The 10,262-nt window shown below is 35.8% G+C and overlaps 1 non-coding gene across 1 annotated transcript; it reads left to right on the forward strand.

Moving 5' to 3' along the window:
* Positions 1-2,259: 2,259 nt before the first annotated feature.
* Positions 2,260-2,394, forward strand: LOC121498372. The gene has a single exon (XR_005989751.1). It is a non-coding gene; the product is annotated as a small nucleolar RNA SNORA52 (small nucleolar RNA).
* Positions 2,395-10,262: the final 7,868 nt, after the last annotated feature.

Raw genomic sequence — 10,262 nt, forward strand, 5'->3', positions numbered from 1 at the left:
TTAATATTGTGAAAATGTCAATGTTACCCAGGGCAATTTACAATTTAATGCAATCCCTATCAAAATACCATGGACTTTCTTCAGAGAGTTAGAACAAATCATTTTAAGATTTGTGTGGAATCAGAAAAGACCCCGAATAGCCAGGGGAATTTTAAAAAAGAAAACCATAGCTGGGGGCATCACAATGCCAGATTTCAGGTTGTACTACAAAGCTGTGGTCATCAAGACAGTGTGGTACTGGCACAAAAACAGACACATAGATCAATGGAACAGAATAGAGAACCCAGAAGTGGACCCTGAACTTTATGGTCAACTAATATTTGATAAAGGAGGAAAGACTATCCATTGGAAGAAAGTCTCTTCAATACATGGTGCTGGGAAAATTGGACATCCACATGCAGAAGAATGAAACTAGACCACTCTCTTGCACCAGACACAAAGATAAACTCAAAATGGATGAAAGATCTAAATGTGAGACAAGATTCCATCAAAATCCTAGAGGAGAACACAGGCAACACCCTTTTTGAACTTGGCCACAGTAACTTCTTGCAAGATACATCCACGAAGGCAAAAGAAACAAAAGCAAAAATGAACTATTGGGACTTCATCAAGATAAGAAGCTTTTGCACAGGAAAGGATACAGTCAACAAAACTAAAAGACAACCTACAGAATGGGAGAAGATATTTGCAAATGACATATCAGATAAAAGGCTTGTTTCCAAGATCTATAAAGAACTTATTAAACTCAACACAAAAGAAACAAACAATCCAATCATGAAATGGGCAAAAGACATGAAGAGAAATCTGGCAGGGGAAGACATAGACATGGCCAACAAGCACATGAGAAAATGCTCCGCATCACTTGCCATCATGGAAATACAAATCAAAACCACAATGAGATCCCACCTCACACCAGTGAGAATGGGGAAAACTAACAAGGCAGGAAACCACAAATGTTGGAGAGGATGCGGAGAAAAGGGAACCCTCTTACACTGTTGGTGGGAATGTGAACTGGTGCAGCCACTCTGGAAAACTGTGTGGAGGTTCCTCAAAGAGTTAAAAATAGAGCTGCCCTACAACCCAGCAATTGCACTGTTGGGGATTTACCCCAAAGATTCAGATGCAACGAAACGCTGGGACACCTGCACCCCGATGTTTCTAGCAGCAATGTCCACAATAGCCAAACTGTGGAAGGAGCCTCGGTGTCCATCGAAAGATGAATGGATAAAGAAGCTGTGGTCTATGTATACAATGGAATATTCCTCAGCCATTAGAAACGACAAATACCCACCATTTGCTTCGACGTGGATGGAACTGGAGGGTATTATGCTGAGTGAAGTAAGTCAATCGGAGAAGGACAAACAGTGTATGTTCTCATTCATTTGGGGAATATAAATAATAGTGAAAGGGAATAGAAGGGAAGGGAGAAGAAATGTGTGGGAAATATCAGAAAGGGAGACAGAACATAAAGACTCCTAACTCAAAAAAAATAAAAAAATTAAAAAAAGACTCCTAACTCTGGGAAACGAACTAAGGGTGGTGGAAGGGGAGGAGGGCGGGGGGTGGGGGTGAATGGGTGACAGGCACTGAGGGGGGCACTTGATGGGATGAGCACTGGGTGTTATTCTGTATGTTGGTAAATTGAACACCAATAAAAAATTAATTTATTAAAAAATTGAATTGCAGTGTTTAAAAAGTATTCATTCAGCACCCAATATCAGAAAAATTTGGCCAAGTTGTTTTGGAAAGTAAAAATTCCTATAGATTGACTAAAATTTCCCTTTTCATTGCAATTAGAACTCCCTTCGCTGTGCAAACTGATGATCCCAAAGATCATTTAGGTAGGGTAGATACTGAGACAAATTCAAAGGTAAATAAAACCATTGTTTAAGATATATTTCAAATTATAAACAAAGTAATGTATATATAAACACAAACATAAAGCTACAAAGAAAAGTCACATTTTTTCTTCCTTAGAAAAAGCTTCTTTGACTATTTCTATTTTAGTAGTCTTAATTGTAAACTCAATAACTCCAAGTAAGGTATTAATGCCATTAAGTCTCAATTTCTAATTCTTTAGTATATTTATTATTTATTGTGAAAAATAGTCATTCTATATCCTGCAGTCATCCCTCCTCTCAATGTGTTTTTAAATATAGTCTGTTGATTATTATCAATACATTCTTAAATAACTTGAATATTTATTGATTGATTCAATAACTTTAGGTATCTTAGTTTCTTCCTATATAAGGAGAAATATGATTTGGCCTAATCCCCACTGGTCAGCCTGTGGCCTTCTGAGTTTCACCTCGGGACCAGATCACTCTAGAAGCCTTACCCAGAGAAGTGAGCAGAGCTTCAGTAGGATTGTGCCAGAGGTGCTTCTAGATCTCAGTGGGGTGGGCATAGTAGTGGGAAGAAAAAATGATGTCTTTCCACCTCCATCTACCACTTCTTTCCTAATACACCGTCATTCAACTTTTCTCAGCTATACTTCTACAATCATGTATTTGAAATTTATAACATTTATATAATTTTTTAAGCCTTAAACAGTACTTTTACAACCAGAAGCATATTTGCCACCTCCCTGTGAAGGAACATTTGGCAAAGAATGGAAACATTTGAGATCATCAGGACTGGTGTCTCAAAGTCATCTACTGGGTAGAGGTTGGGGCTGCTGCTAAATATCCTACAGTGAACAGGATACTCTCCTACAGCAAAGAATTGTTTGGACCAAATGTCAGTAGCTCTAAGTTTGAGAAAACCTGGACTCTCTCTGTTTATTCTGAAAAACATAAACCACAAAAGACAATTTTTAAAATATTGTGTGATGGACCCTTTTGAAGAACCAGGTAATAGTTTCTATGCTATTCAAAGGAGAACGTTGAAAGCACCAAGGTTGAATGACATCCATTTTCTTAAACTTCTTTATTCAGTAGAAATCATGCCACATTGCTTCCTACCTGGATCATGATTTTTTTGTACATTTTTGTTATTCCTGGAATTTCTAATTTTAATGCTTATTTTATTTGCTTATTTTAATCTCATTGAAAGAAGAAATATATATATTTCTTTATTATACTACTAGGATTATGCAGCTCTTTGAGAAAATGTCAGTTTTGTATAGACTGCTTTTCATGACTGCTGTGTGGCTGTCATACAGGAGTTTTTTTCTCCTCTCTCTTTCATGCTCCTCCCCAAACATTTAAGATTTGGCATCTTTATGTCTTAGATTCTTTTTTTTCATTTTGCCAATATATATTCTCCTGTAATTATTTCAAGAATGCTATAGCACAGATGGAAAGGTTTGAATACCTTTATACTTGATGGTTTAGAAAGCTAGGGAATCCCAGTTTCAAAACCATTTATCTCAAAACTTTGAGAATGTTATTTCATTGACATCTCAAAACTTTGAGGATGTTATTTCACACTTAGTGATCCTGAAAAAGAATTTAATGTCCATATCACTCTAAATCCTTTGGAGATCTACACTCCCAAAACTTTTCGAGCTTCTCTTCAGTCTTGGTTAAATTTGTTCATTTAGGTTATTTTAGGCTATAGATTAAAAGGACAAAGTGAAATTAACATAAAAAAGGTGTTTATATTTTTCACATAAAACAAAATATGAAGACAGATGCTTATGGAGTTGATTTGAAGGTTCTCAGCTAACTTTTCTGAATCTTCTAGGTTCTATCCTTATGGTTGCAGGTTCACTGCAGCAATTTTAAGCATAGTGACCTCCTGACAATGCAAGAAAGTATGAAGAACTTCTCCTTTCCCTTTTGTTTTCCTCTTCCTTGTCTTCCTCTTTCCCCTTTTCCTCCTCTCTCTCTCTCTCTCTCTTAATCAGAAAGAAATTCTCCTTCTCAAAAATCCCTTTAGCCAACTTCCCCCTTTCATTTTATCATCCATAACTCACAAAATCTTCACTTGGTCACTGATCAAGAAGCAGTGTATGCTTATTTCCTGTGGCTGGGATGTATGGACCTTCTCTTAGGTTATTATCTCAACAATTCAGATTCCTCTGAGTAAATAGGAGAAGACTATAAGGTAAATAAATGACAATGTCTGCGGTATTTTGAAATTTCATCAGTAACATCATGTATGGGCTGTTTTTCATTCTTCCTTGGTGTTGCGTGGTTCCTTTTAGTCTGAGGAGCCATATTTTTACTAGCTTTGGGAAATTTTTTCCTACAGTTAAGCTCCCCATAATTTCTTTCTCTCTATTCTCAGAAACTGCTAACAGAGGTGCTACCCCTCCTGGACTGCTTCTTTTTGACTTTTATATTTTTCTCAAGTTGTTTTCATGTCTCTTATGTAAACCATGTACTGAAAAAGTTCTGAATTCCATAAAGTCTCCACATTGCTCCTTTTTCAATGTAAGTTGTTCCCATGTTAGTGCAAGATCTTGAATCTGTTATAAAATACTACTTAAGATTTTTTGTATTATGTTCTTCTGAAATTATTATTGCTTTGGGCTACATGTTTTGGTTGATTAACTCTTGGTCATATTTGTTCATGCTGAGGGTTTTTCTCACATCTTTGATAACATTGAAACATAGAATCTGGGGCTAGATTCTCCCTCTGTTGCCCCCACCACCCTGGCCCAGAATTCCTGGCTTTTGCCCTGAATGATAATGCAGTGCCAGAAGGAAGAGGGTCTTATTCTGAGGTACCGAACTCCACTCTGAAAGTTTTATCAAATTCCAAAAGATCATTCTGGTTTTGAAAAGGATTCCTTTACTATAGACTGAAAATAAAAATTTATATATTATACATGATATGTTTAAAGATTGTGAAAAATGATTCATCCAATCATTCCCATTTCTACCTTTCTCCTAACCTTTACTCTTCATGCTTGTTGAATCTAAGGGCCAAACAGTGAAAAATGTCTCCAATCTCCACTCATGACATCTGTCCATGTTATGAGCTGTTATTTTTCTCCATTATTTTAATCTATAAATCATACCACAGTAGCATTCTATCTTCCTGAAATTCATCTCAATTTTTGGTTCATTCATGACCTCTTTCCCCACTCACATTTAAAAAAAAATAAAAGTACATAATCTTGTACTTTCTAGTTAACATTTCAAGGATTATTGATAACTAGGGAGATATGGAAAATAAAAAAAACAATTTTTCTGCCGTACTGAAAAAGAAATCAAATTTGTTTTATTAGCAGAATGCTCTGCTCAGGAATACATAGGTTTTACAATACTTGCACGGTTATATAAGATTGTATATAACTCTACATTTCTAATCCTTGCTCATATATCAAGTCCACATAAATCTATTTCTCACAACATTGTCCTCACTGCATTTTGTAATATGCTTATATCATGTACACTAAGGCTACATCTTTTAGCATAATGATGGCACATAATATAAGCCCAGGGCACATTATCTGTACTAGTGGGTTAATGAATGCACACCAATCACAAAATATTCAGAAGAAGGGCTAGTGCTAATGGTAGCTAAGAAGCAGAACAACTTGTGAAATATTATCATGAATGTTTTTTTATAATTTGTTTGCCTTATAATTATCAATTGCTATTGTTACTGGTTGTCCTTTGGCCTTCTAATTATTTGTCCATATTGTTCCACAGGCCTTCACTAAGTAATCTCCCTTTGTCTTTAACCAAATATGAGTTATTTATCCACTAATTTGGCAAAGTGTCCCAAATATTCTCCTTTTTGGGATTTCCTTCACCTACTATGATAAATTCTCAATATTTCTAGGAGAATTGAGGTAGTTTATAGTAATATTTGTAGAGTTCAAACAAGGACTTTATTTCTCTACTCTGCCACCCCACCTGCCAATTGTGTGAATTTAGGCAATTACTAAACCTCTCTTTGTCTCAATTCTCTTTCTCTATAAAATGTGGATAACCAACACATCGTAGCACCACATATGTGTGGGGAGGACCAAATGAGATATTGAATGCAAAGCACTTAGAAGTTTCTCTTATATACTTAATGTTGAAAAAAATTAGAAAATTTTACAGCAAATATTAAGACCACACAAAAAGCAGAAATTGCAATCATAGTATCTCTAGAACCAAAGAGGAAAAAAAAATTGGAGATTTAAAAGCAAGCTGGAAAAAGCATGAGGGGCCCAAATGACATAGGCACTCTCAAATTAATGATATAATATCTGCATGTAGTAAAAACAACGTATTCAATAAATGAGGGTACTTATTATAAGTATAGACAGTAAATGTATATCATTGGAGAAAGTATTATCTTTGGTAAATGAGAGCAGCCTTTTGTAGATGTGAACTCATTGGACTAAGGAAGCAAAATGAAATTTGCATTTGTTTCAATCTGAGCCATTTCTAGTCAGTTTTATCATTTATCTCCTAGAGACTCCCTGGGGAAACTCACACAGTAGCTATAGGAGAAAGAATGTAAGTCAACAGTCTTTAAAATTTTGATTGCATATTTCAGTAGTAAAAGCTTTTCAGGACCTCTCTATTTTTTGGATATATATGTTTACTTATGAAATTTTTTGTATGTAATACTAAATACTGTTCTAAAACTATGTACAATTTAAAAAGCCACAACATAATGAAGTAATAAGTAAACATTATAATATACCCTCCTATATTCCAAAACATTATTTTATATGTACATTCCATAATGGAAAAGGAAAAAAAAATTCTCAGAACAGAAAAATTGTAATGAGGTGTTCAAATAACCAAGCAAGTTGGTTCTGCGTTGTTGAACATTGTTATATCCAATTCCGAGTGTAATACCTTACACCACTGAAGTTCATTGAAATGGAATATGCTACAGGTAGAGGTAATCTTTTCAAATCTATTTCATCCTTTGCCTAAAGTGGTACAGTTTATTTTATTTTATTTTTTTAGTGGTACAGTTTAAATAATTAATTACATCATGAGTTAAAAGACAATAGGGTGGAAAATAATTGTGCTTGATTATGTTTTGAAAATTTTCATGCCATGCACTCATAGAAGTGGGAAAATTTGTATAGCCTATACGGGTAATTGGTCAAGACTTCTTACAGCCATAACTGACTAGCCATAGGTCTCTCTCCACCCTTGACTCTTCAGAGGATGGGGGGGGAGGAGGGAGCGGTGGGGGGAGCTGAAGTGTTAGATGTACTTGAATTCTGAGTTGTATTTTTAAAGATGTGAGTTAAAAAATGGTTTTCAGTACTTTGACATCTTTCATATATTATGCAACAATAGCAGTTTTAGCCTCTTCAGATTGGATGTTCTCTAGTATAATTTGAGCCATTTAGCTTTTCTGATACTATATCTTCTAAATCTACTTTCCTTACGACTGCCAGGTTTGTTCTTAAGCATTATTACTTCCATCACGTTTCTTCATTATTTCAAAATCTTAGTGATGTTCTATGTCTTGGTACATCAAATGTGAGCACTTAAATCTGGCTCTTACAGCTCCTCATAACATGGATCTATCTCCATATACAGTTTTGCTTCTCAGACTTTTCATGCATTTATGCACATTTATCCATTCATTTATGTACCACATGTGTATTGAATGCCATGTATGCACCTGTTGTTGTGTCAGGCATTAGGGATCTATGAAGTTAGCAAGACATGTGCTTGATGAATTAGCAGCCAAGTGTGGGAAAATAGATTATTATATACAGCATGATAAATGTTCTTTAGAAATAAAGTACAGCAGCAAGGGATTATCCTATTTTGGCCATTGCTCTTGTATAAATAAGGTCACATTACAGAGAGCTTTAGTGATGTTTTATCATTTAAATGTTTTCATTTTCCTTAAAATATTGCCAGTGGAAGGGTTTTACTTCAGAAATGAATCTTCTCTGATAGTTTGTTTACAAGAAAAATGTGGCAGTATGATGCAGTACAACAAGCTCTAAAGAGTTGAATTTTAAAATATGGTTAACAATTGAAAAAAATATGGTTAACTTACTATGTGGTATAGAATAAATCATTTTTCTACTTTACGTCTCTGTTATTTCATTCATCAAATAAGGACTTGGCCTAAATAATCTGTATTAACCATTTCTGGGTTACAATTTATGGTTGTATATTTGGCTGCTATGGTATCGGCCCTTCCAGATATCCAGAGAAGATTATTTGTTACCAATTCCAAACAGATGGATTTGGGATCTGAGATCCTCAGGTAAGAGCAGAAGAGCAGTTCTGAAACACATTTGGGCTGGACTTCTTCTTCTTCTTTTTTTTTTTTTTTTTAGTTTTATCTATTCATTCATGAGAGACACAGAAAGAGGCAGAGACACAGGCAGAGGGAAAAGCAGACTCCATGTGGGGAGCTGGATGGGACTCGATCCGGATCGAGTTCGGATCATGATCGGAACCAAAGGCCAATGCTCAACCACTGAGCCACCCAGGTGGCTTTAAGGTGGTCCCCCCTTAAAGGTTTTTTTGTAGACTTAACCTCATGTGTAAGGAATCAGCTAGAAATTATAGTAACTGCGAAATGTCACAGGCATCTCTCCTTCTTCAGGTGTGGACACAGGAGGTAACAGTCTGGAGCACACTGGGAAGAGACAAGGCTCTGAGGTGCATGCCCCCTTTCAGATCTTCATGGTTTTCCTCAGGCTTCTGGCCAGATGAAGAAGTGACACTTCTTGCTGGGGAAACTTTAAAACTTTAAAAGGAGGATACTCAGTTGGAATTGGAATGAGTTGTAGTCGTTCTTTTTAAAAGCAGAAGGCTTAAAGCGTTAAAGCTCTTGGATATTCCACACCTGACTGAGTCTGAACTCCTCTGTCATTTCACTCTTAAATCCTCTTAAAGGCCTCTAACATTTTATAAATTTTACCATATGCAGTACCTCTCAAAAACAACTTGCATTTCCTTATGAATGTCTTAAGGTTTTTTTTTATGATCAGCATATGATTACTTGACTAGAGTTCACCTCTTTTACCATGGTCTTTGCATTAAATGTATGTAAGTTTGACATTTGTCTTACACTTGGACAATTACTATTCAGGAAAACTAGTGGCTCAAACCTCTATATTTGCTGTCAAGATGCCAGAAATTCCTTTGTCTATGTAGAATTTATTCAGATTAGTTATCTATAGCCCAAATGCTATGACTCTAAAATAAGAAAGAAAGAAAAAAGAACACTAGATAAACTTTTAAAGAGAGAAAAAAAGTCCAAAGTTGAGATAAAAGACACATATGAGGGCTCACTCTCTCCATCTTTTCTACAAAAGCTCTGCATTATGGGATAGATGGATCAGAATGGAGAAAGGAAGAAACTGACATGGGAAGGAATTATCCAAGATTTCATATATGGAGAAGTATTTTATTTTCTCTATATAAATTTTCATAAAACATACTTGTTTTCCAAAAAGCTTTTTGTGAAGTTTATGGTCTGCTATTTTTGTGGGGTCACTTGTCAGGATTCATTTAGTGAAATATTTTCTCAACGTCTTGCAGGCTAGACTGGTCTTCTGGGACCTTGAATCTTTGGTTAAAAAAGTAATAATAAACCTCTGTGACATTAATGTTCCCATCCAACGATGACATTTTTGGGCAGCCCTGGTGGCTCAGCGGTTTAGCGCCACCTTTGGCCCAAGGTGTGATCCTGGAGACCCGGGATTGAGTCCCAAGTCGAGTTCCCAGCATGGAGCCTGCTTCTCCCTCTGCCCATGTCTCTGCCTCTCTCGTTCTCTCTCTCTCTCTCTCTGTGTCTCTCATGAATAAATAAATAAATTCTTAAATAATAATAATGACATTTTCATCTTGCATTTTATCCATTGGTATTCAAAGGAATTATATATTTATCAAATCTTTTTAAAGTGAGTGTGTAAATTCCTTGTACATCATCATCTGCTCAATGTCAAGACTTTAGAATTCTTGAAGTTGACACTGATGGGAAAATATCAAAAGGAAGAGGAGGAGAAATAATATACCTATCATTTACATGTGATAACCCCATGATTGCTCCATGTATCCTTTTCATGGCATACTCAGGGCCTGGTACAGTGCTGTTATTCATATATAGGCACATACTTAAAGATGCTTACTAGCCTACATGGCCATGAATAAACTTCCATAATCTCTTAATTAAAGCTCCTTCTTCTGCTTTCACCATTCCACTTTCTCACCAACCTATCTAAGAAACCATGCTGAAGAAATGATATTTCAGCCCAGAATGTATCCAAACCTGTATTTGTTCACTTGGCTATTATGAAATGGAAAATCAAGATAATAGGCCATTTCCTTGGTTGGTTCCTGACTCTAGCTCTAGAAAGCTACTTTAGGAGTGCT

This window comes from Vulpes lagopus, chromosome 8, assembly GCF_018345385.1.
Source record: "Vulpes lagopus strain Blue_001 chromosome 8, ASM1834538v1, whole genome shotgun sequence".
Classification (NCBI taxonomy): domain Eukaryota; kingdom Metazoa; phylum Chordata; class Mammalia; order Carnivora; family Canidae; genus Vulpes; species Vulpes lagopus.